The sequence below is a fragment of the Phyllobates terribilis genome, unplaced genomic scaffold (genome assembly GCF_046119375.1).
Source record: "Phyllobates terribilis strain yellow unplaced genomic scaffold, ASM4611937v1 Scaffold_2__4_contigs__length_985480577, whole genome shotgun sequence".
Taxonomy (NCBI): Eukaryota; Metazoa; Chordata; class Amphibia; order Anura; family Dendrobatidae; genus Phyllobates; species Phyllobates terribilis.
In genome coordinates, this window is record NW_027362762.1 from 943,634,436 (window position 1) to 943,657,771 (window position 23,336).

A 23,336-nucleotide genomic window follows, 5' to 3' on the forward strand; every position below is an offset into this window, starting at 1 on the left:
CTCTGGGTCTCTCTTTAAAAAGGGGTTTTAGTGTACAGTTTGTCTCGTGACGCCACCTGTGGTTTCCGGTAATGGTTACCGGCACTGCTGCAGACCTCCGGGGGTGATGGGATGGCCGCTGGGATGTTTCTGCTCCCCACAGGTGGAGCAGGCCCCCGGGCAGTGTAGGTGCAGATGGTGGTGATGCTGGGGCTTGTGGTGCAGGAGAGATGGCGCAGCAGGAGTAACTGACAGAGGCAGTGCAGTGCAGTCATCCGAGCTTTACTCACAGTTCTTGTTCAAGGTTCTCAGGTACACTGTACGGGTGTCAGCCTTCCGCGTCGCACTGCGTCTACCAGATAAGGGGTCCAGCACTTTCTCAAATTGATCAGGAGCGCTTGACGGAACCCCACTTTCTTTATGTTCCTTACTAGACCGACTTCCCACGCTGGGTCTTCTCCCTCTTGCCCTGCGCTTCCCACACACAGTCCCGATCGGGGGCTCTGAAGTCCCTCTGGGCAACCTGGAGTTCCCGGACCTACTTGGCCCTCACGGTGACTAGGATGAGGCTTTGGCAACTGCACTATAAAAGCCAGAAGCCTCCGATTTTTCCAGCCGAGCCCTGAAGTAACATGGCTGGTCCAGGGGCCGGTCCCTTCTTGCGGCCTGATCCCTCTTACACCTGGCAGATTCGGGGCATACGGGTGCCATCCTGCACTCACCGTACCCCCTGGGATCTGACGCGCCCCTGGGCCTGTGTCGCACTGCGTTGCGCACGCGGGAGCTTACCCGGAGCCGGATCTCTTGAGGGTTGTAGTCTCGTGGCGGTGACCCGGTCCGTGCCCAGGGAGTCAAACTGAGCGGCGATGTAACAGCGGTAGATGCAGGACGACTACGCCACCCGTTGAATGCAGCTATGGAGCTGCCGCTGCAGGACAGTCCGCTGAGGCCGGTGGATGGATGGTGCAGCGTAGATGGTATAACCCCCAACGGGAGGGGTATGGCCTCAGGGCAGCAGATGTGGATGATGGGGGTAGCAGGAACCACTCAGAGACGGTGCGGTGTAATTCAGGGTCTTTACTGGTAACAACGATAGACCCTCCCGGAGTACTTGCTAGTGAACGGGGCCTGGTCAGTCCTTGAGCAGATGGGATCTCCCCTGGCCAGGCGGAGTTGTAGGCCTCCCAAACTGACTGTACTCTTCTGGCTACCTTGCTAGAAGCGGATATAAGTAGCCCACGTCCCTGAGTGTACCGTGTGGTGCTCACCCGTATGGCCGGTGACTCGGGGCCTTCTAATGGCTTCCGCTCCACGATGGCGGTGCTGGTCCCACGCGTGTGACCGTGCCTTCGGGTTTCTGGGCCTGAGGACCTGAAATCCCCTGCCGGTCGGCTTCTGCTGCTGGGTAAGAGTTAGTCCCCACAGCCTCGGACGCCGGGTCCGGTAAGAAAGCTTCTCAGTCAGGGCGAGCTCTGCAGCTGCCAGCCCCTGACTCGTAGTAGTATTGCTTCTGCTGTTTCTTGTCTCTACTCTCCTTGACTGCTAACCCTGCTTCAGCCCCGGGTTTATATAGGGGAAGTTCTTCCCCTCCCAAGACTGGGCAGGAGGTGTGGCATGCACAGGATCCCTGACCAAAGGACCTCCCACCTGCTCTCAGACATAACATCTCTATCACTGTGGCAACCAGACCCCTGGGGTGTCACATTCCCCCCTAGTGAAATTTAGTACTCCGGGACTAAACATATTTTAGAAAAACATAACAAGATATAACAATAACGATACAATAAGAAACACATAAAGCTGGTCACGGCATGTCCGTAACCGGGTGCAGTCTTTGAAGAAAGCAAGGTGTCCATTTCACCAAAACAGGGAGACGTAACCAGGTAGGGGTCTGTCCTACCCCGAGTCCTTAACAGTCTCTAGTCCATCCTGGGTTACGCTCCAACTAATTGTACAAGGATTCCCGGTAGATCCACCAAGGATTCCTAAAAATAACTGGAAACACAAAATTATACACAAGCAACAATACACAGATAAACATAAATAAAACAATTTATACACTTCAAATCCTCCAGCGTGCGGGTAACTGGCCTCTAGTGGCCCTAGTGGACCTACAGAGCTGACTGTCTGGCCCTGAACTACAGGGTGTAGGAGCTGTCAAGGGTAAACTGGGCAGCTGTCTACCGGCTCTTTGTCTCACTAGGGGTACGGCAGGCTCACTATAAGCAGAGGGTTGATCCTCCTGTTCTGCTTGTGTGGAATCTTCTGCCTCCTGGACCGGCTGTTCTTCCAGCTCTACCTGTTGCTCCGTAGGTGCTTGGGATGCTGGTTGGAGGAAGGTGAGTACGGGTACCACAACTGCACCATTGACTTGAGTCCAAGACCGAGGGAAGTCCCCAAGCACAGTACTAACCATATCTTCCCTTTCCTCTACGGGTCGATGGTCTTCTTGTTCCTCTTCAGGGTTCCTCAGTTGTTCGGGACACTTCTTCAGGTGGTCCCGGGATACAATGGCTGTGGTTTCCCCTCCGTCTTTACTGATGGTACAAACCTTCGGGTTCTCGTGGCTTGAGGGCAGTACGGTGTACGGGTCCTTCTCCCACTGGTCGTCCAACTTGTGGAGCCGTCTCTTCCTCTTCAAGACCTGCTCTCCGGGTACCAGGGGAACAGCGGGAGCATACTGGTTGTAAGTTTTCTCTTGTCTTTCCCTAGCCTGACAGAGACTTCGCTCCACGCTCTCCTGTACTCTCCGGTACTGCTGCTGCCTCTCTGTGTCCCAGTCTGTTTCTGGTGAAGTGTCCTCGGGTGTCAGGACTCCCATTTCCAGGTCAACAGGTAACTTACCAGGTCTTGCCCTCATTAGGTAAGCCGGGGTACAGTTGGTGGAACCTACCGGGATGTGGTTGTATAGGTCCACCAGATCGGGCAACTTCTCAGGCCACAGACTGCGTTCTTCCAGGGGCAACGTTTTTAGAAGATCCATTACCACCTGGTTCATTTTCTCACAAAGTCCATTAGTTTGCGGATGGTAGGGTGTCGTCCTTATCTTCCGGCAGCCATACAGATTGCAGAATTCCTGGAAGACCTCCGCTTCAAAGGCAGGTCCCTGGTCCGTCAGCACTTGGTCCGGATACCCGTGTGGACGGCAAAAGTGCTGCTGGAAGGCTCTAGCTGCTGTTTGAGCCGTTAAGTCCTTGACGGGGACGACAACCAGAAACCGGGAGTAATGATCCACGATGGTTAACGCGTAGACGTAGCCACTTCTGCTTGGGGTCAGTTTTACATGATCCAAGGCTACCAGTTCCAACGGTTGCCGGGTGACGATGGACTGCAGGGGAGTCTTCTGGCTGGCACGGTCCTTCCTTCTCAGGTTGCACGGGCCACAGTCTCTGCACCACTTCTCGATGGTTCCCCTCATGCCTACCCAGTGGAACCGCTCGCGCAGCAGGAACTCCAGCTTCTTCCACCCGAAGTGTCCAGCTCCGTCGTGGTATGCCTCCATCACCATGGCTGCGTCTCTTCGTGGCACCACTACTTGCCAGAGTAATTCATGCGTCTGGGAGTTAACCATTCTGCGGCACAACTTCCCTTTGTAAAGGAACAGTCGACTCTTCTCTGCCCATAGTTGTTTGGCTTCCTCCGGAGCGTCTGGTTCAAGGCGAGCCTCCGGCCGAGTCAGCATCTCCTTCACCAGTCGGACGGCAGGGTCGCTGTCTTGCGTTTCCGCCCAGTTGTAGTGGGGTAAGGGGTTCAACGTAGCAGCCTGCTTACTCCTTACCCGGTGGGAATACTGGATAGTCCCATGACGGTGGAACGCAGGGAGTTCAACTTCTTCCAGTCCCTCCGGATCTTCTCCTCCGTCCGGCAGGTTGGGCATCCTGGACAGGGCGTCCGCGTTGGTATTGGAGCGTCCTGCCCGGTATTTGATTGTGAACTCGTAGTTGGACAGACGGGCCATCCACCTCTGCTCCAGGGCACCGAGTCTTGCCGTGTCCAGGTGTGTCAACGGGTTGTTATCCGTGTACATGGTGAACCGGGAAGAAGCGAGGTAATGCTTAAAGCGCTCGGTGACTGCCCATACTACGGCCAGGAACTCTAGCTTAAATGAGCTGTAATTCTCGGGGTTCCTTTCGGTGGGTCGCAGTTTTCGGCTGGCGTAGGCGATTACTCGTTCCTTCCCCTGCTGGATCTGGGACAGTACGGCTCCTAGCCCGATGTTACTGGCGTCGGTGTAGAGGATAAAGGGCTGGCTATAATCCGGGTACGCCAGGATTTCGTCCCCCGTGAGGGCCATCTTCAGCTGGCGGAAGGACTCTTCTTCCAGCTCCTCCCATTTGAAGGGCGGCTTCTGGTTCTTGGCCTTCCGGGACTGGCCTATCAGGAAGTCCTGCATAGGTGCTGCCTTTTTGGTGAAACCGGAAATAAACCTTCGGTAGTAGCCTACCAACCCGAGGAACTGCCGCACTTCTTTTACGCTGGAGGGGCTTGGCCATTCCTTAATTGCGGTGATCTTATCAGGGTCGGGAGCCACTCCGTCAGCGCTCACCACGTGTCCCAGGTACTGCACCTTTGGTTTCAGGAGGTGACACTTGGAGGGTTTCACCTTTAGGCCGTAACTTGCCAGAGCTTCGAACACTTCCGCCAGGTGTTTCAGGTGGTCCTCATACGTCTTGGAATATACGATGACATCGTCCAGGTACAACAGGACCGTCTCGAAGTTTCTGTGGCCCAGACAACACTCCATTAGTCGTTGGAAGGTTCCCGGTGCGTTGCAGAGTCCGAACGGCATGCAGGTGAACTCGCTAAGTCCCATCGGGGTGGTGAATGCGGTCTTCTCCCGGTCCGCCTCTGCTACAGGAACCTGCCAGTACCCGCTAGTGAGATCCAAGGTAGAGAAGAAGTTAGCAGATCTTAAAGCAGCCAATGACTCCTCTATTCTTGGTAAGGGGTACGCATCCTTGTGTGTGATACGATTGATTTTCCGGTAATCTACACACATCCTCATGGTGTTGTCTTTCTTTCGGACTAAGACTAGTGGAGCTGCCCAGGGGCTACAGCTATCCCTGATCACCCCAGCCTCCTTCATGTCTCTAAGCATCCCCTTGGCGTGTTGGTAGTGGGCAGGGGGTACGGGTCGATACCTCTCTTTTATAGGAGGATGGTCTCCCGTGGGGATGTGGTGTTCTACCCCCTTGACTCGCCCGAAGTCTAACGGGTGTTTACTGAACACTCTCTCGTACTCCTGAACCACCCGATAGACTCCTTGTTTCTGGTGTGCGGGAGTGGAGTCAGTACCCAGATGTAGTTGCTGACACCAGTCCTCCATGTTTTTCTTAGAGCCGTTACCTTCCTCCGGGTGAGATGGAGGCAAGGGTTCCACAGATTGTATAGAATTTTGGTTAATGGTATATAATTTGGCTAGCGTGGCATACCGGGGCAGGTACACTTCCCTCTCCCCGATATTTATTATGCGAACGGGCACCCTCCCATGGCGTACATCAACCACCCCCCGTGCTGTCAAAATGGTGGGCCTACTGTCCGAGTAAACTGGTTCTACCATTGCCTGGTAATCTCTACCTCTCAGACCAATAGCTGCCCGGCACCAAATCATCATTTCACTTTTTGGGGGCATGGCAATAGGAAAAGGGTCACACATTCTTACGCTACCAATCTCACCGCCGGAGAGTTCCACCTGTTGCCGTCGCATCAGTGCCCGGATCTCTTTCTGGAGCACCCGCTGCTCGCCGGAGCTGGCGTTCTTGGCAACCTGCTGTAAAAGGAAAATCACCTCTGCAAGACCATTTTCAATTACATTAGTTCCTAGAGTTATTTTTGGGTGACTCTCATGTTTGTCAATATCTACAATGATCAGTCCCTGTGCTGCCAGTTCGACTCTACCGATTTTGATGGTCACCTCTTTAAATCCGATCTGTGGCACGGGCTGGCCATTGCTGGCGATGATACTCAAGTCGTCGTCAGGGTAGCGGGTAATATCCGAGTCATTCCAGTACTGCTTAAAGAGCACGTACGGGATGGTGGTGACCTGTGACCCGGTGTCCAGTAGGGCACTCATGGGAATGCCATCCAGTACCACAGGCAAGACTGGACGTCCTCCCACATATCTGTCGCGCCAGTTCGATGGGCCTGGTGATCTTTTTCCTGGGGGTTGGCTCTCTACCCCAGGTTGTGCCCGTTTAAAGAACAGTACCTTGCCATATGTCCAGGTTGATTGCAGCGGCGGCAGATGGGTCGTCCGTCCTCGCTGTATCGGTCACTGGGTCTTCCTCTGGCCGGTGGGGTCCTCCTTGGTCGACGCCACGGGATGTCCTCCGGTCCGGATGCCAGCTGGATCTTCCCTGGGGTGGAAGCCTGTAAAGACTGCACAGTTCGGGTTAGCGCAGCAACGCTTTTAGCTAGCTCTTGGACCTGATGGTGTAGGTCTGGAGCCGGGTCATTGTCCAAAGCCTGCGCATCAGCTCCCACAGGCCCTGCCGACAAGGGCGCCACCTCCTGGTGGTAAGTGATAGCAGGGCGCTTGTGGGTCACAACGCCACCCGGTGCCGGTTCTCGGAGAACCCGGATGGCTCTGTCCTTGAACTGTGCAAAGCCCAGATGGGGATCCTGTAAGGCCATTGCCCGCAACTGGGTTCGGTGGGTATTACAATACAGTCCCTCTATAAACTGTTCGGTCAACAGCTTGTCCTCGTTTCCCACTCCATCAGGGTCGGTCTGCTTAATGGCCCTCAGGGCCTCTTGTAGGTTTAGTGCATAGTCCCTTATACTCTCATGCGCTCGCTGCTTGCACCCGTAGAATCTAAGCTTAATCTCGGCTGAGGTGCGGGTATCAAAGGTGTCCTTCAGCCGGGTTAGTATCCCTGCGACAGTCTTCCTCCCAGGTGGCCAGGATTTTACTTCCCTTTTGGCTGCCCCGGTTAGTTGGGCCACCAGGATGCTCACTTTTTGCTCTTCTGTGAGGGGGTACACCTGGAAGAGGCTATCCAGCTTTTCTCTAAAGTCATGCAGGGTATGTGACTCCCCTGAGTACTGGGGTAGCCAAGCTGCTCCCGGGATATAGGGCATGGTGAAGGGCATAACTGCAGCAGCGGTAGCGCTGGCGGGGGTTGAGGCAGTGAAGCTCTCCTCCGTATCCGACATCTTCCTCCCCCCTAGTGGACCGTGGCCTACCTTGCGATGATCCTCTTCCGTAGGCCGCGGCTCCGCAGTGGATCGTCAGGGTTGAGGACCTTCCGTCGCGCTCCTGTGACGTCGGCGTCTGCTGGGCTCCTTCCAGGACCTTACGCAACGTCCGGACGTGAGGCGGGGCTTCAGTTCTCGCGCGCTTTCGGAGTCCACGCCCCTCTTCTTCCCGCGCGGCGTCCTCAAGATGGCGTCCAATGGCGGGAAAACTCCACGGATGGCGGGAAGAAGGCAGAAGATGGCGCCGGATGGCGGGAAACTTCACCGATGGCTGGAAGAAGGCTGAAGATGGTGCCGGATGGTGGGAATCTTCACCACAGGTAAGTTTGAAAAGTCTCTTTTTCAGGCACGCAGTACCCGGTGGTTGCGGGCACGAAATCCTGCCGACTACGCCAAAGTTGACGCGCCCCTGGGCCTGTGTCGCACTGCGTTGCGCACGCGGGAGCTTACCCGGAGCCGGATCTCTTGAGGGTTGTAGTCTCGTGGCGGTGACCCGGTCCGTGCCCAGGGAGTCAAACTGAGCGGCGATGTAACAGCGGTAGATGCAGGACGACTACGCCACCCGTTGAATGCAGCTATGGAGCTGCCGCTGCAGGACAGTCCGCTGAGGCCGGTGGATGGATGGTGCAGCGTAGATGGTATAACCCCCAACGGGAGGGGTATGGCCTCAGGGCAGCAGATGTGGATGATGGGGGTAGCAGGAACCACTCAGAGACGGTGCGGTGTAATTCAGGGTCTTTACTGGTAACAACGATAGACCCTCCCGGAGTACTTGCTAGTGAACGGGGCCTGGTCAGTCCTTGAGCAGATGGGATCTCCCCTGGCCAGGCGGAGTTGTAGGCCTCCCAAACTGACTGTACTCTTCTGGCTACCTTGCTAGAAGCGGATATAAGTAGCCCACGTCCCTGAGTGTACCGTGTGGTGCTCACCCATATGGCCGGTGACTCGGGGCCTTCTAATGGCTTCCGCTCCACGATGGCGGTGCTGGTCCCACGCGTGTGACCGTGCCTTCGGGTTTCTGGGCCTGAGGACCTGAAATCCCCTGCCGGTCGGCTTCTGCTGCTGGGTAAGAGTTAGTCCCCACAGCCTCGGACGCCGGGTCCGGTAAGAAAGCTTCTCAGTCAGGGCGAGCTCTGCAGCTGCCAGCCCCTGACTCGTAGTAGTATTGCTTCTGCTGTTTCTTGTCTCTACTCTCCTTGACTGCTAACCCTGCTTCAGCCCCGGGTTTATATAGGGGAAGTTCTTCCCCTCCCAAGACTGGGCAGGAGGTGTGGCATGCACAGGATCCCTGACCAAAGGACCTCCCACCTGCTCTCAGACATAACATCTCTATCACTGTGGCAACCAGACCCCTGGGGTGTCACAGATCCCTTCTATAAAACGGAGCCTTTCTCCTCCCCTCCTGGGCCTCTGTTACTAGGCCCCACTTGTGGAGCAGAGCTCCTGAAGAGACTCTGCTCCCCTAATACTCACTGACTGACTAACCGACTCTCCTGCCACCCTAAGATGGCTTCCCTTTAAATACCTCCTACAGTGGTGCTCCCCTAATTCTACATCCTCCACCCACACCCACTACTGGTTCCCCCTCACTTTGGTTCCCCCCATTCCATCCAGGGCAGGGCTCAGCGGGAGACACAGTGCATCTTGCCCTTCTGGCCGGCCTGTAGCAGTGTAGTGTTGAATGCGGGTGTTGGGGTTCCAGGCAGCACTCCCTCCTTACCTGAGAGAAGGAGGCACCACACCTCTGGGTGAGGTGCAGTACCTCTGTGGCGACTGAACCCTCAGGGGCGCCACACCACAGACCGCAAAACGTCCCACACTGATGACATCCATGTGTCGTCAGTGTGACACGTACCAGCGCTTGGGAACAGCACAAACTGTACCGCTGGGTGCTGGAGGCCTTTGTCATCATTGTCATCATTGTCCCGATCAGCAACAGCAGGGGACAATGCTAGTTGTATTCAGCCCCCGTCGTGTCCTGTAAGTGTAATAATCAGAATAAAATAAAAAAACACATACTCACCTTCACACCTAATTCCCAGAAGCCATTTTCCCCTGTAATAAAAATAAAATAAAAACAACCATAAAACCAACAGGACCAAGGATACAAATTCAAATTTCCCTGCCGAATTCGAGCGAATCTCTTAAATTGCAATTTCGTCAGATTTTCTCATCTCTAAATAGAACCTGACGTCCTTGGTTCATCGTCTGCGCACAGGTTCGTCTATGCAGACAATGGCCGTATATAGTATATTCATAAACGGTTATTCACATTTCACTTTTCACATCTGATGATGACATTTACATATATTTTTTACTATTTTAAATAAACATATATATATATATATATATTCATTTTTTAGATTTGCATATTAGCTATCACATCCTGCTAATTGCTCTTAGTTGTCAGCAGTTTAGCTCCACCCCTATGTCAGTCATGTGATCAAATAATGACATTTAAAAGGTTTTTTTTTCCCATCTTCATAAATGGTATGGTCATTTAGAGCTTGTAAATACAAGCGTTTTTGCAATTTACTGCTTGTTAACATTTTGAGCCGTTCTTGAGATATTAACATTTTTCTTTTGTTTACAGTTCGTTACCTTGGAGACCGACCACCGCTGCTAGACAGCAGAACATGCTCAGTGCTTACAAGCCATTTTCTATTGAGCTTGTAAGCACCTTATCCGAAGCTGGCTGGGATCGCTGAGATCACGGTTACCTAGACAACAACGGTCAATGGTATCCTAGGCAACGAGCTGTAAACAAACTAAAAGTTTTAATATCTCAAGATCGGTTAGAAATTTTGATAAGCAGTAAATTGTAAAAGTGCTTGTATTTATATGTGCTGTCCGACAATATCCATCTACAAACATGGCAATAACCCTTTAAATCACCCACAATGCATTGCTTCTGCTCTCTGGTAACATGGAATCAGCTGAATTCCGAACCTGGTTACATTCAGGAATAATATATTTGTGCTGGAGTTGCGCTTTATATTGGGGTTGTTCCACTTTATTGCTGCTTTACTGGTATTTTAGAACTACGTGAGCGATTTTGCAATGTCATCTTGATTTACGTCGATTATATTGGTAACTATGTAAAGAACAGTAAAAATGAGATCATCAAGGTCAACGAAAAGGCAGAAATGATGCGACGTACAGGATCCCGTCCATGAGTGAGCGGGTAAGCAGGTCTTTCGGCTTTCACTCAGCGCTGGACAGGTCCAAGGATTAAGGAACGCAGAACTTGTTTACTCTAAACCGTTTTTTATAACCACGAGATGGTGAAGGGCAGGTAGAGGTCTATGGAAAAATCATTGTTTTGAAGGGGCTCTTCATTTTGGAAACTCTTTAATATTAGTAGGGTCCTCTGATTTTTGAGTTACATGAATTTTTTTTTAGATATCTTGATCTTTATTAATAAAATAAAATTAGTAGTCTTATAATTCTCACAATGACTATTGTTTTTTTTTAAACTAATACATCCTGTCCTTTCAAGAAGAATTTTTAGCAGCCTCATTATCATCAGAGGCAGGATTACAATGACAGAAACACCTCTATATACAGTAGGTAACACAGGGTCCACCATTCACAATAGGTGATGTCACAGCTCACCTCCTCCTCCTGTACAATGACAGAAACACCTCTATATACAGTAGGTAACACAGGGACCACCGATCACAATAGGTGATGTCACAGCTCACCTCCTCCTCCTGTACAATGACTGATAACACCTCTATATACAGTAGATAACACAGAACCCAACATTCACAATAGGTGATGTCACAGCTCACCTCCTCCTCCTCCTATACAATGACTGATAACACCTCTATATACAGTAGATAACACAGAACCCAACATTCACAATAGGTGATGTCACAGCTCACCTCCTCCTCCTGTATAATGACTGATAACACCTCTATATACAGTAGATAACACAGAATCCACCATTTATAATAGGAGATCTAGCAGCTCACTTCCTCCGCCTCCTGTACAATGACTAATAACACCTCTATATACAGTAGATAACACAGGATCCACCATACACAGTAGGTGATGTCACAGCTCACCTCCCCCTCCTGTACAATGACTGATAACACCTCTATATTCAGTAGATAACACAGAATCCACCATACACAGTAGGTGATGTCACAGCTCACATCCTCCTCCCTTCACAATATTCTTTGCACACGCTCATTAGATGCTTCAATACAACAGAAAGGGTCATGGTCTGTTCAATGCTTCTAATGTACATGTGCATTTATTGACACAATCGGAAGTTTGAGTCTAAAAAAGCCCCAGTGGCCAGTGTGAGAATTGCAACATTTCTGGTTTTATTTTTAATACAGATTTCGCTATGGAATAAAAAAAATAAATTTCCCATAAAAATGTAAATAATTGTGCCCGCCACCACCAGCAACTACTTCAGCTGGATCTGCCTCTGAGGACGCACATTCAGCTGAAATATATTGCAGCTCAGGGAACCTGCCGGCTCCCTGCACTGCAATACATGCCGTCAGCCAATTAGAGGCCAGCAACTGAAGTTGACGTGCCTGTGACTGGGCGAGCATAAAAGTAACATCCTGCGCCATGACGGGGACGCCAAAGTGTGCTTCCCTCTCTCGCATGGGAGCATAGGGGAAGGTGAGTAGTATCATTTGTTTTTAATGTATTACAAAACAGGGCACATTATACCAGGATGGGGCACATATATACCTGGATGGGGCATGTTATACCTGGAAGGGGACCAGCATGGGTGGCATTATCTTCGGAAGGGGACCAAGATGGGGGACATATACCAAGAAAGGGACCAGAATGGGGGACAATATACCAAGAAGGGGACCAGGGTTGGGGCATTATACATGGAAGAGGACCAGGGTGGGGGACAATATACCAAGAAGGGGACCAGAATGGGGGACAATATACCAAGAAGGGGACAAGAATTGGGGACAATATACTAAGAAGGGGACCAGGATGGAGGACATTATACCACGAAGGGGCCCAGTATGGGGGACATTATTATTGGAAGGGGCGTCCCTTATTACGTGGAATCCTCTCTAGCTATGTATGGCGCCGTCCCTTATTATATAGTGTCCTCTGTTATGCTCAGCGCTGTCCCATTATTACATAGTATCATGTCTTATTATATATTGCACCGTCTCTTACATTGAGTATTTTCGTTATTTTGTCAGTTACAGCGCCCTCTTTTATTACATAGTCCTCTCTTCTTAGATATAAAATGATTACTGATGGAGCAGCATCTGACCAGAAGACCAGTCCATCAGCCGCCTCCATCAGAAAAGAAGCTTTCACCTGCTCCATCAGCCGTCATTACATTATATATCTAACAAGAGAGGACGGTATGTAATAAAGAACAAAGTACAATAAATAATAAAAATAATGAAAATCCGATATGTAAGGGATGGTGCTGTACATAACAAGAGAGGATACTGTGTAATAAGGGGCGACAATATCCATAATGAGAGGACACTGTGTAATAAGGGACGGCAATATCCATAATGAGAGGAGACTGTGTAATAAGGGATGGCAATATACATAATGAGAGGAGACTGTGTAATAAGGGATGGCAATATACATAATGAGAGGAGACGGTGTAATATTATATACACTGCTCAAAAAAATAAAGGGAACACTCAAATAACACATTCTAGATCTGAATGAATGAAATATTCTCATTGAATACTTTGTTCTGTACAAAGTTGAATGTGCTGACAACAAAATCACACAAAAATCATCAATGGAAATCAAATTTATTAACCAATGGAGGCCTGGATTTGGAGTCACCCTCAAAATTAAAGGGGAAAAACACACTACAGGCTGATCCAACTTTGATGTAATGTCCTTAAAATAAGTCAAAATGAGGCTCAGTATTGTGTGTGGCCTCCACGTGCCTGTATGACCTCCCTACAACGCCTGGGCATGCTCCTGATGAGGCTGAGTATTGTGTGTGGCCTCCACGTGCCTGTATGACCTCCCTACAACGCCTGGGCATGCTCCTGATGAGGTTGTGGATGGTCTCCTGTGGGATCTCCTCCCAGACCTGGACTAAAGGATCGGCCAACTCCTGGACAGTCTGTGGTGTAACGTGACGTTGTAGCATCGGCGTCTCTGCCTCCTGCCGGGCAGAGACGCCGTTCCCCTCACCGCCGCGGTTCAGGTCCGTCGTCTTCCCGCTCCTCTGCTGCTGTGGGGCGCACCGCGCGCAGCTTCCCAGGCACTGTGCTTAGGACACACGCTCCCTCTCTCTTAAGGGGCCGCGCGCGCCGTCCTATAGGGTCCCCAGCCAATGCCCAAAGGACTTTCCCTATATAAGGCACCTCCTTCAAAATGGAGGTGCCTGTGCAAGGTTTTTCTGTGTGCTACATGCAAGCTCCAGCCCTCAGGTCCCGCTGCCTGTCAGTCCTGCCTGCCAGCCTGTCTGTCAGTCCAACCCACCAGACTGTCTTTAACAGTTCTGTCCTCCAGTCTGTCTACAGTTGTGCCCGCCAGCATGTTTACCTGGAGCACCTGCCTGTTACATGTCGTGCCCACCAGCCAGCCTACCCGGAGCACCTGCCATGCCCGCCTGATTGCCTACCCGGATCACCCATCTGGCTATCTGCCGAACCAGCCTGCATATCTACCCGGACCACCCGTCAACCTTCCTGCCATGCTTATGCGCTGTACTGGTCAGTTCCTGCTATCTGACCCGTGGGAGTCATCTGCTCTCACACAAGGTCGGTCCCAGAGTGTCACCTGGTCCACCTGCTCGGGCCCTCCCTGGTTCACGGAGTCGACTAAGCCACCGTGTGACCTTGGTCGGGCTGAGTAGGCACTTAGTCATGTCCCTCTGGTCCCTCCTTGCACCGAAGCACAGAGGTTCCACCATCCGGACTCGTAACAGACGTTGGTGGATGGAGCGACACATGATGTCCCAGATGTGCTCAATCGGATTCAGGTCTGGGGAACGGGCAGGCCAGTCCATAGCTTCAATGCCTTCATCTTGCAGGAACTGCTGACACACTCCAGCCACATGAGGTCTGGCATTGTCCTGTATTAGGAGGAACCCAGGGTCAACCGCACCAGCATGTGGTGTCACAAGGGGTCTGAGGATCTCATCTCGGTACCTAATGGCAGTCAGGCTACCTCTGGCGAGCACATGGAGGGCTGTGCGGCCCTCCAAAGAAATGCCACCCCACACCATTACTGACCCACTGCCAAACCGGTCATGCTGAAGGATGTTGCAGGCAGCAGATCGCTCTCCACGGCGTCTCCAGACTCTGTCACGTCTGTCACATGTGCTCAGTGTGAACCTGCTTTCATCTGTGAAGAGCACAGGGCGCCAGTGGCGACTTTGCCAATCCTGGTGTTGGGTGGCAAATGTCAAGCGTCCTGCACGGTGTTGGGCTGTGAGCACAACCCCCATCTGTGAACGTCTGGCCCTCACACCACCCTCATGGAGTCGGTTTCTAACCGTTTGTGCAGACACATGCACATTTGTAGCCTGCTGGAGGTCATTTTGCATGGCTCTGGCAGTGCACCTCCTGTTCCTCCTTGCGCAAAGGCGGAGGTAGCGGTCCTACTGCTGGGTTGTTGCCCTCCTACGCCCCCCCCCCCCACGTCTCCTGGTGTACTGGCCTGTCTCCTGGTATCGCCTCCAGCCTCTGGACACTACGCTGACAGACTCAGCAAACCTTCTTGCCACAGCTCGCATTGATGTGCCATCCTGGATGAGCAGCACTACTTGAGCAACTTCTGTGGGTTTTAGAGTTCATCCCATAATACCATGAGTGTGAAAGCACAACCAACATTCAAAAGTGACCAAAACATCAGCCAGAAAGCATTGGTACTGAGATGTGGTCTGTGGTCCCCACCTGTAGAACCACTCCTTTATTGAGGGTGTCTTGATAATTGGCAATAATTTCCATCTATTGTCTATTCCATTTGCACAACAGCATGTGAAATTGATTGTCAATCAGTGTTGCTTCCTATATATAGCTTTGTTGCCATAAAATGAGGGGGCCCAAACACATTTCTTGCACAGGGGCCCCAAACTGTCAGTGTCTGCCCTTGTTCTTACCTATATGTCATCACTGACTTAGGTGGGAAAAACCCTAAAAAGATCAAAATCAGAGGAGGAAGAAGACGAGAAAACTGGTTGCCCTACATTCTGCATTCTTAATATCTGTAGAGAATTTTCCAAGAAACAACCTTCCTACTTACACATGGGCAAAAGGTCAATGTGTGCGGGCCACAACTGAACCACCCACTCCTGCGGTAATTAAAGCAATCTGCTTAAGAAGAACATGCTGTATTTTTTGCAGGACGCTTTTATCAGGTCATAAAATAGCCGACGATCATTCATTATGGTTGAAATCGGCCATTTTGGATGTCTATTAACTTGTGTGTATGGGGCCTTATGAAGGGAACAAGGAGTGGCACTGAGGCAAGGAAGGTTGGAGTATGACGGCCAGACACAGCCACCCAACCCACCTAGACTCCAGAAATAACATCCCATATGGACACCATATCCTAAATTGTCCATGTGACAAAGAATAGGGAACAAATAATAAACAAAATTTAAAAAAAAAAAAAAGGTGTACACGGCCCAAACATCCAACTGGAGTGATAAAAATTCCAGATGGCCGCTGCAAAAGTACGTAAGTGTGCACACTCAGAATGTGAGAAAGTAAAGTGCGTGCAAATGTGCCTCACTCACACAGGGTTCCCCAAAACCAGTGAGTTTCAGCCCCCCGGTATTGCCACTTCAGGGGCTTTCCTGCACCTCGGGCTTTCCAACAACCTGATCCCTCAGCCTAAAAATAAGTAATCGAACTGATTTCACTACTCCATAACATTGACTCGTTTTAGGGTCTCAGCCCAGAGCAGGGACACGGCCATAGGTTTAGGGGGCGTAGAGGAAGCATTTGCATTTGCATCCGGACTATAATGCCCGAAGGGGCTCAAAGTGACACCAGTGATATAACTAGACCAGGAAATCACCGTGGTGGTGGATTTTGGGGACTTTCTCGCAGTATTCATTTTCAGAATTTTCATTTTTCCATTCTCATTGTAAGTTTTCCTCCGGGCAAGAACATGATCCATATAGAGTCATTATCATCAGTCATTTTAACAATTGGCTAAATTGGATTTTAACACTGATCTCTTAACGGAAATTTACTTATTGTGCAGACACAGAAACTGGAGGAGTCAGAAACGTATTGGATCCACTGATCGCTGCCTGGCGTCAGGTCGCGCAGGAGGGGGGGATAGAGCTGCATCCTGGGCATCAATATACAGCCATGCAATGTCCAGGGTCTGTACAGGGACACGCAGGGGTTAAAACACGTCACAACTAATGGAAGGACAGAAAGAGGTGTCTTCTCATGGATTCAAACCGAAAATGCATTATGGGCCAAAACATGCGAATATTTTAGAAAAGTGGAATGGTTCCTCCATTGCTGACTATGGAAGAACTATCGTTCGGCACTATTTGTGGGAGGTAATCTGGGTCTCTATTTATAGATGTCCCTGGCTTTGTTAATAGAGGAAATCCCTGTATGGCAACATATATCGGTCATCTTATGGTGCTATTCGGTAATGATATGGTAGTATAATAGTATTATTTAGTAATATTAAGGCGGTATTATTCAGTAATAGCATAAAGAGCTAGGAGGTATTATTCAGTAATAGAATTACAGTATTATTCAGTAATATCATGGCGATATTATTCAGTAATAATGTAGTGGTATTTGTTGATTATTCAATAATAGCATGGTGGTGGTATTAAGCAATAGAATGGTGGTATTATTAAGTAATATTATGGCTGTTTAATTCAGTAACAGAATTACAGTATTATTCAGTAATATTATGGCTGTATAATTCAGTAATAGCATGGTGATATTATTCATTAATATAATGGCCATATTGTGTGGTAGTATTATGTGATTATTCAATAATCACATGGTAGTATTAAGAAATAAATTGGTGGTATTATTCAGTAATATTATGGCTGTATAATTCAGTAATAGCATGGTGATATTATTCATTAATATAATGGGGGTATTATTCAGTAACAGTATGACAGTATTATTCAGTAATAGTTTGGCGGTATTATTCATTAATAGTGTGGCGGTATTATTCAGTAATAGTATGACAATATTATTCAGTAATAGTATGGCGGTATTATTCATTAATAGTATGACAGTATTATTCAGTAATAGTATGGCGGTATTATTCTGTGTGGTTGTATTTGATGATAGTATGAGGGTGTTATTCAATAATAGCACAGTGGTATTATTCAGTAAAAGCATGGCTGTATTATTCAGTGATAGTATGGCTGTATTTTTTGGTAATAGTAATAGTATGGTGGTATTATTCAGTAATAATGAGGTGGCATTTTAAAATATTACTATTGCAGAATTATTCAGTAATGCTGTGGTGACATTGTTTAGTTCTATAACGGTTTTATTCCTCACTCACAGTATAGTGATATTAACCTGTAACGTAACAGGGGTATTATTCTGTAATGGTAAGGTTATAATATCCATTCATACTATTGTAGTATAAGTCTTGTTATATAGATATTTGCTTTGTTTTTTTGGGGGTTTGTTCACACGGCCGTATAAATTAAACAAAAAAAAAAAAAAACTGCTTAAAAATCGTTATCAGATTGTCTGATTGTTTCTGCGCCAGGTGTGTGCACCATTATGATACTCCACATTTCTCTGCCATGATTATGTATGCGTATGCAAGTCATTAGCCAGTTATTACCTAATTGGGACAGCTGTAATGTCTCCGGCTTAGGGATTAATTGAGGATCGGTTTGCAAAAATAACAAGAGGTTGGCGTAAGAAAATGCCACCATATATAAAAGTAAAGGCGTCCATGCTGCAAGGTGAAAGACTCAAAATTTCTAGCAGAATTGCTGTTTTGTTTTTTTCTATTTACCCCAGAAAGAGGTAATAAAATATAATCAAAAAGTTATATGTTCCTGAAATGGGGCCACTGAAAAATATAATTCATCCCGCAAAAATCAGATAGCTATGACAAAAAAAAACAAGGAAAAAAAAAGTAACGGACATTCATCATTTGCATTATTTTCAGTGACTTTTTTGCCTTGTGGTATTTATTGCCATTTTTTGCACCAAATGTTTTCAAACGGAGCATGCCGGTTGCTAAATTTTGCACAAAATCAAAGATGCTCTTTTTTTTCCTTTTATTTTTTTTACACCTTTTTTAGGTTAAAAAAGTCACTTTATCATTTAAAATGTCACATGCTTGTCTTCAACTGCACTAAAATAAAATTAGACAGATTTTAGACTTTCTGCCACTTACTGTAGAGATACAAAGACCTGCTGCCACTTCAATAAAGACACAAAAATATAAAGTCCAGGCTCAACTAATAAAGGAAAGGTGCCAGGAACTCAACTCCTCTATGTATTACCTACTGTGGTTCCGGCACTCTAAACAATAATAGAGAGTCAATGGATATTTCAAAAAGGTGGATGCTTTAATAGATTCTCCAAAACAAGGGTTGCTCATAAAGTTGCCCAACGTTTCAACCCCACCGGGGTTTTCATCAGGGGCTCCAAATAAGCTTGAAATCAGAGCATAGACATAAATACATACATGAGTATTAGTAAGTGAAGATCACAAATTAATCAACACATAAAGAGTCGCATCAAATTAGACAATATTATGTACATATTGGAGAAAAAAAAAAAAGGAGAAGAAGCAACAAAATAAAAGGTGAGGAAAAAGGGAAAGGTATGTATAAATTTACCAGACTGGACCCATTCAGGGGAAAAAAGGAAGGAGTAAAGATATGAGGAACTAGGCAAATTTTAGCAGTACCTATATGGTAGAATCTCGTATGTTCCGTTTTGCAGGATCTTGAATTATAGCATGGTGTAAACCCGCATTAATGATACAGTATGCTGGTATTAAAAGAAAGGATGTTAGACTAAGCCCCTGGCCGTGCAAAAATGCCCAAAAAGAAAGGGACCAACTGACCTCTCAATAATGAAGTGAAGAATTCCCAGATTGGGAGTGAGGGGTATTGTGCCCTCACTTTATCCTGGTCAAGGAGGCAAGGATTAGTGTCAGACTATTATTTCTAGTTTGTGCCATAATAAATAGGTATACCAACCTAGGAACAGCTGTATCTCAGATGACCAATAGATTGTTGGGCAACTTTATGAGCAACCCTTGTTTTGGAGAATCTATTAAAGCATCCACCTTTTTGAAATATCCATTGACTCTCTATCATTGTTTAGAGTGCCGGAACTTCAATAAAGAGACAAGGATATGCTGCCACTTCAGTAGAGAGATAAGGATAGACCTGCTGCCACTTCAGTAGAGAGACATAGACCTGCTGCCACTTCAGTAGAGAGACATAGACCTGCTGCCACTTCAGTAGAGAGACATAGACCTGCTGCCACTTCAGTAGAGAGACATAGACCTGCTGCCACTTCAGTAGAGAGACATAGACCTGCTGCCACTTCAGTAGAGAGACATAGACCTGCTGCCACTTCAGTAGAGAGACAAAGACCTGCTGACACTTCAGTAGAGAGACATAGACCTGCTGCCACTTCAGTAGAGAGACATAGACCTGCTGCCACTTCTTGTAGAGAGACATAGACCTGCTGCCACTTCTTGTAGAGAAACATAGACCTGCTGCCACTTCCTGTAGAGAGACATAGACCTGCTGCCACTTCTTGTAGAGAAACATAGACCTGCTGCCACTTCTTGTAGAGAGACATAGACCTGCTGCCACTTCTTGTAGAGAGACATAGACCTGCTGGCACTTCTCGTAGAGAGACATAGACCTGCTGCCACTTGTTGTAGAGAGACAAGTGTAGCACCCTGAGGACTCGGCTGCTACAGGGGTATTACACCTCAAGCCAGAGGTGTGGTATTCCACTCCCGGGTAAGGATGGAGTGTGGAACTGAGCTAGTAGGCTGCATGCACTACATACATCCCATTTCCGGGGGACAGAACTACGGTACTCCCACCAGTATATGTGCAGGTACGACAGCGTCTGTCCCTGGCTGGAGTGGGAGGGGGGTGGAACATCCCAGTAGTGTAGGGGCAGATAGGGGGAGTAGTCTGGGTAAAGATAGGAGCTCATTGGGTGCTGGTCACCTGAGCTCACACATAGAGGGAGTATATAAGGTGGGCACCATCTTAGAACAGGGTCAGTCTTTAGCCTGAGGAGCAGAGCAGAGGAGCTCAGCCAGGAGGGCTGACAGGGAGCTGTGGCTCCGGCTGGGCCCAGCTCCAGAGCAGAGCCTGCAGAGGGAGAGAGGAGAAAAGAAGGACCCAGAGAGAAAGACGAGAAGGGAACCCCAAGACCCCAGAATAAAGACAGAAGGGTGAAGGGTTGGCGGACAAGGGTACCGGATCCCAAGCTGGCAGAGGCCAAAACAAACCTTAGCCAGGAACCGGAGGTCGTGGTCAGGATCTGCCACGACCCTCACCAAATCTACTAGAAAGGCACACCGAGTATAGGGTCAGGGAACCCAGAGGAGGTTTGACCACCAAGAGACCCGAGGGAGCCGGCCAAAAGTGGATCCCTGGTGGGAACGGCCAGAGGAAGGGAGAGTCAGAAAGGAGCTCAGGACCACGCTCCGGAATTGCCTGGGGGTTGGCCGAGTCCAGGACCTGGTGGACGCAGCACGGCTCGGGTGGTCACTCAAGGCCAGAGTGACTAAAAGGACACCAGTAAGTAAAAACCCTGAACTGCATCTCCCGACTCTGAGTCTTCCTTCTGCATCTTCACAACCCCCATCATCATTCCCTGCTGCCCTGAGGCCATACCCCTCCCGTTGGGGGTTATACCATCACCGCTGCACAAATACCACTGGCCTCAGCGGACTGCTCTGCAGCGGCGGCTTCAAAGCCGCACTCAACGGGTGGCGTAGTCGACAATCAAGTTAACATCTACTGCCTTAGACTGCCACTTAGTTTGACACCCTGGGCACGGACCGGGTCACCGCCACAAGGACTACTACCCCCATCGAGATCCGGCTCCGGGTATCCCCTACAGCACTGGCCCAGGGGGCGCGTCAACTTTTTGGCGTAGTCGGCAGGATCACGTGCCCGCAACCACCGGGTACTGCGTGCCTGAAGAAAAGTTCACATTTACCTCAAAAAGAAGTCTCCCGCCAATTCCGGAGGGTCCCCGCCATCGGACGCCATCGCGGGTCGTTTCCCGCCGGTTGCCCGCCATCTGCAGCTTTTTCCCGCCATCCACAGAGTTTCCCGCCACTGGGAGGCGATTCCCGCCATCTTGGACAGTTTCCCGCCCTGGCAGAGCGGACGCCATTATGGGCGTGCCAGAGGGTGGCAAGAGGCCACCTCCCATCGTGGGCCAGGACCAAGAATGGCGCCAAAAAACGACGACCGCCCCCACCAGCAGAGACTGCAATGGTTGAGATGTCCATCAGCGTGAGGGGACTGCCCCTGGAACTGACAATCACCAAGTTGCCCCAGGACCGCCCTCAGTATGGGCGTATACAGAACAAAACAGAGAAGATGGGTGCAGCCTGGAGGAGTCTGGAGAAGCCGTACCCGGAGATGGAGGGAGAGGCAGGCAGCACCGACCCTGTGGTCAGGAGCCTGTTGCAAGCCACCACCCCACAAGACCTGGTGGAGATCCTGGCACAGCTTCCCCGAGACCGGGAGTGTGCGCAGACCGCGCTGGAGGGCCTCGCACGGAGGATGGCCCAGGTGCAGCGAGAAACGCTGACGGAGTGGAGCAGAGAGATGGCCCAGCAGGCTGGAACCCGCCAGCGAAGCACGCCACCCACAACAAGGAGCATGTCCGCCTCTGAGGACGGTGCAGGAGGGACGACGGCCGGAGACGACGCCGCGGAGGGAGTTGAAGAAAAGGGAGCAGGTAATGGGGACGACAACATCCCGTGCCCGATGGTCGCAAGCCTGCCCCAACTCCCCGTCGCAGAGCCCGAGACCCCACTCACCACTCACGTTGCTGCATCGTCACCGCTCTAAGCTAGGCCTCAAGCGGCAGGAGCCGCGGCCACGCCCCCCGTGACGTCACGCGCCGCAACCCTGAGCGCGGCCAGGCAGGAGACGCCACCGGCCTGGTCGCAAGGCCGAGTGCCCCCGGGCGCCGCAGTGCCAACAGCGCCCTCTACCTCCATCATGCCACCGGTCTGGTCGCAAGGCCTGGTAGACCCGGGCGCCGCAGCCTTTAAAGCGCCCTTTGTATTCAGACTACCTTCGGCCTGGACGCAAGGCCAGGAGCCCCTGGGCGCCGCAAACACCACAGCGCCCTCTGCCTCCACAGCACCCCGTCTGGGCGAAGACCGCTCCACACAAAACACCACCCAGGACGGGCTGCTCTTCGTGTGGCCACCTGAATATATTCACCCTCGATTCCGGAGGGAACGGCCTCTGGATGAGCCTCTAATTCCGGCTCCTGCGCCCACCAAACTCGATCCGCTTCCGTTGGAGGACGCCCAATTTGAGTGGGACCCTACCGGTGAGGACCTGATGGGATTCACCGAGGAGACCCGGGCAGCCGCAGCCCAGCGTACGGAGTGCTGCCGGCAACAATTGGAGGTTTTTGCTAAGGAGCGACGAGAAAGGCGGGTCCGCGAGGAGCGGCTCCAAGTCCAGAGCGCCGAGCAAAAGCGCCGGGCCCGCAGAAACCCCCGTACTGCCCACGGTCCCCGTGCCAGCGGGACTGTAATAAAATTCCAAATGGAGCACGGGTGGGGTTTTATACGGGACCACAGAACCCCCGGCGACGTCTTTGTCACCCGCAGAGACGTAGAAAGTCATCTGCCGGAGGGACACAGAGGTCGTGACCTTTACCTGGGAGATGAGGTCACCTTCACCCGGCATCAGTGCGCCCAAGGGCCGTATGCTCTAAATGTACACAGACTGACTGAGGAGGAGCTACGGAGTGGGGAGGATCAAGAGGACCCGGACGGGTCTGAAGATTACCCTCAGGCAGGAGCAGGAGGACGTCGCCACTGATGTACAGTAGGAGCACTGTAAAATAGTTACCCGTTAGGGTACAGGAACTGTTACCATTATAGTCCCCGTTGAGACCAGCAAATTAAACTGTTACCCGTATGTCCCTTAATCCCACTGGCCGAGGACTGAGAGCGGTCATTCTTCCCTAATC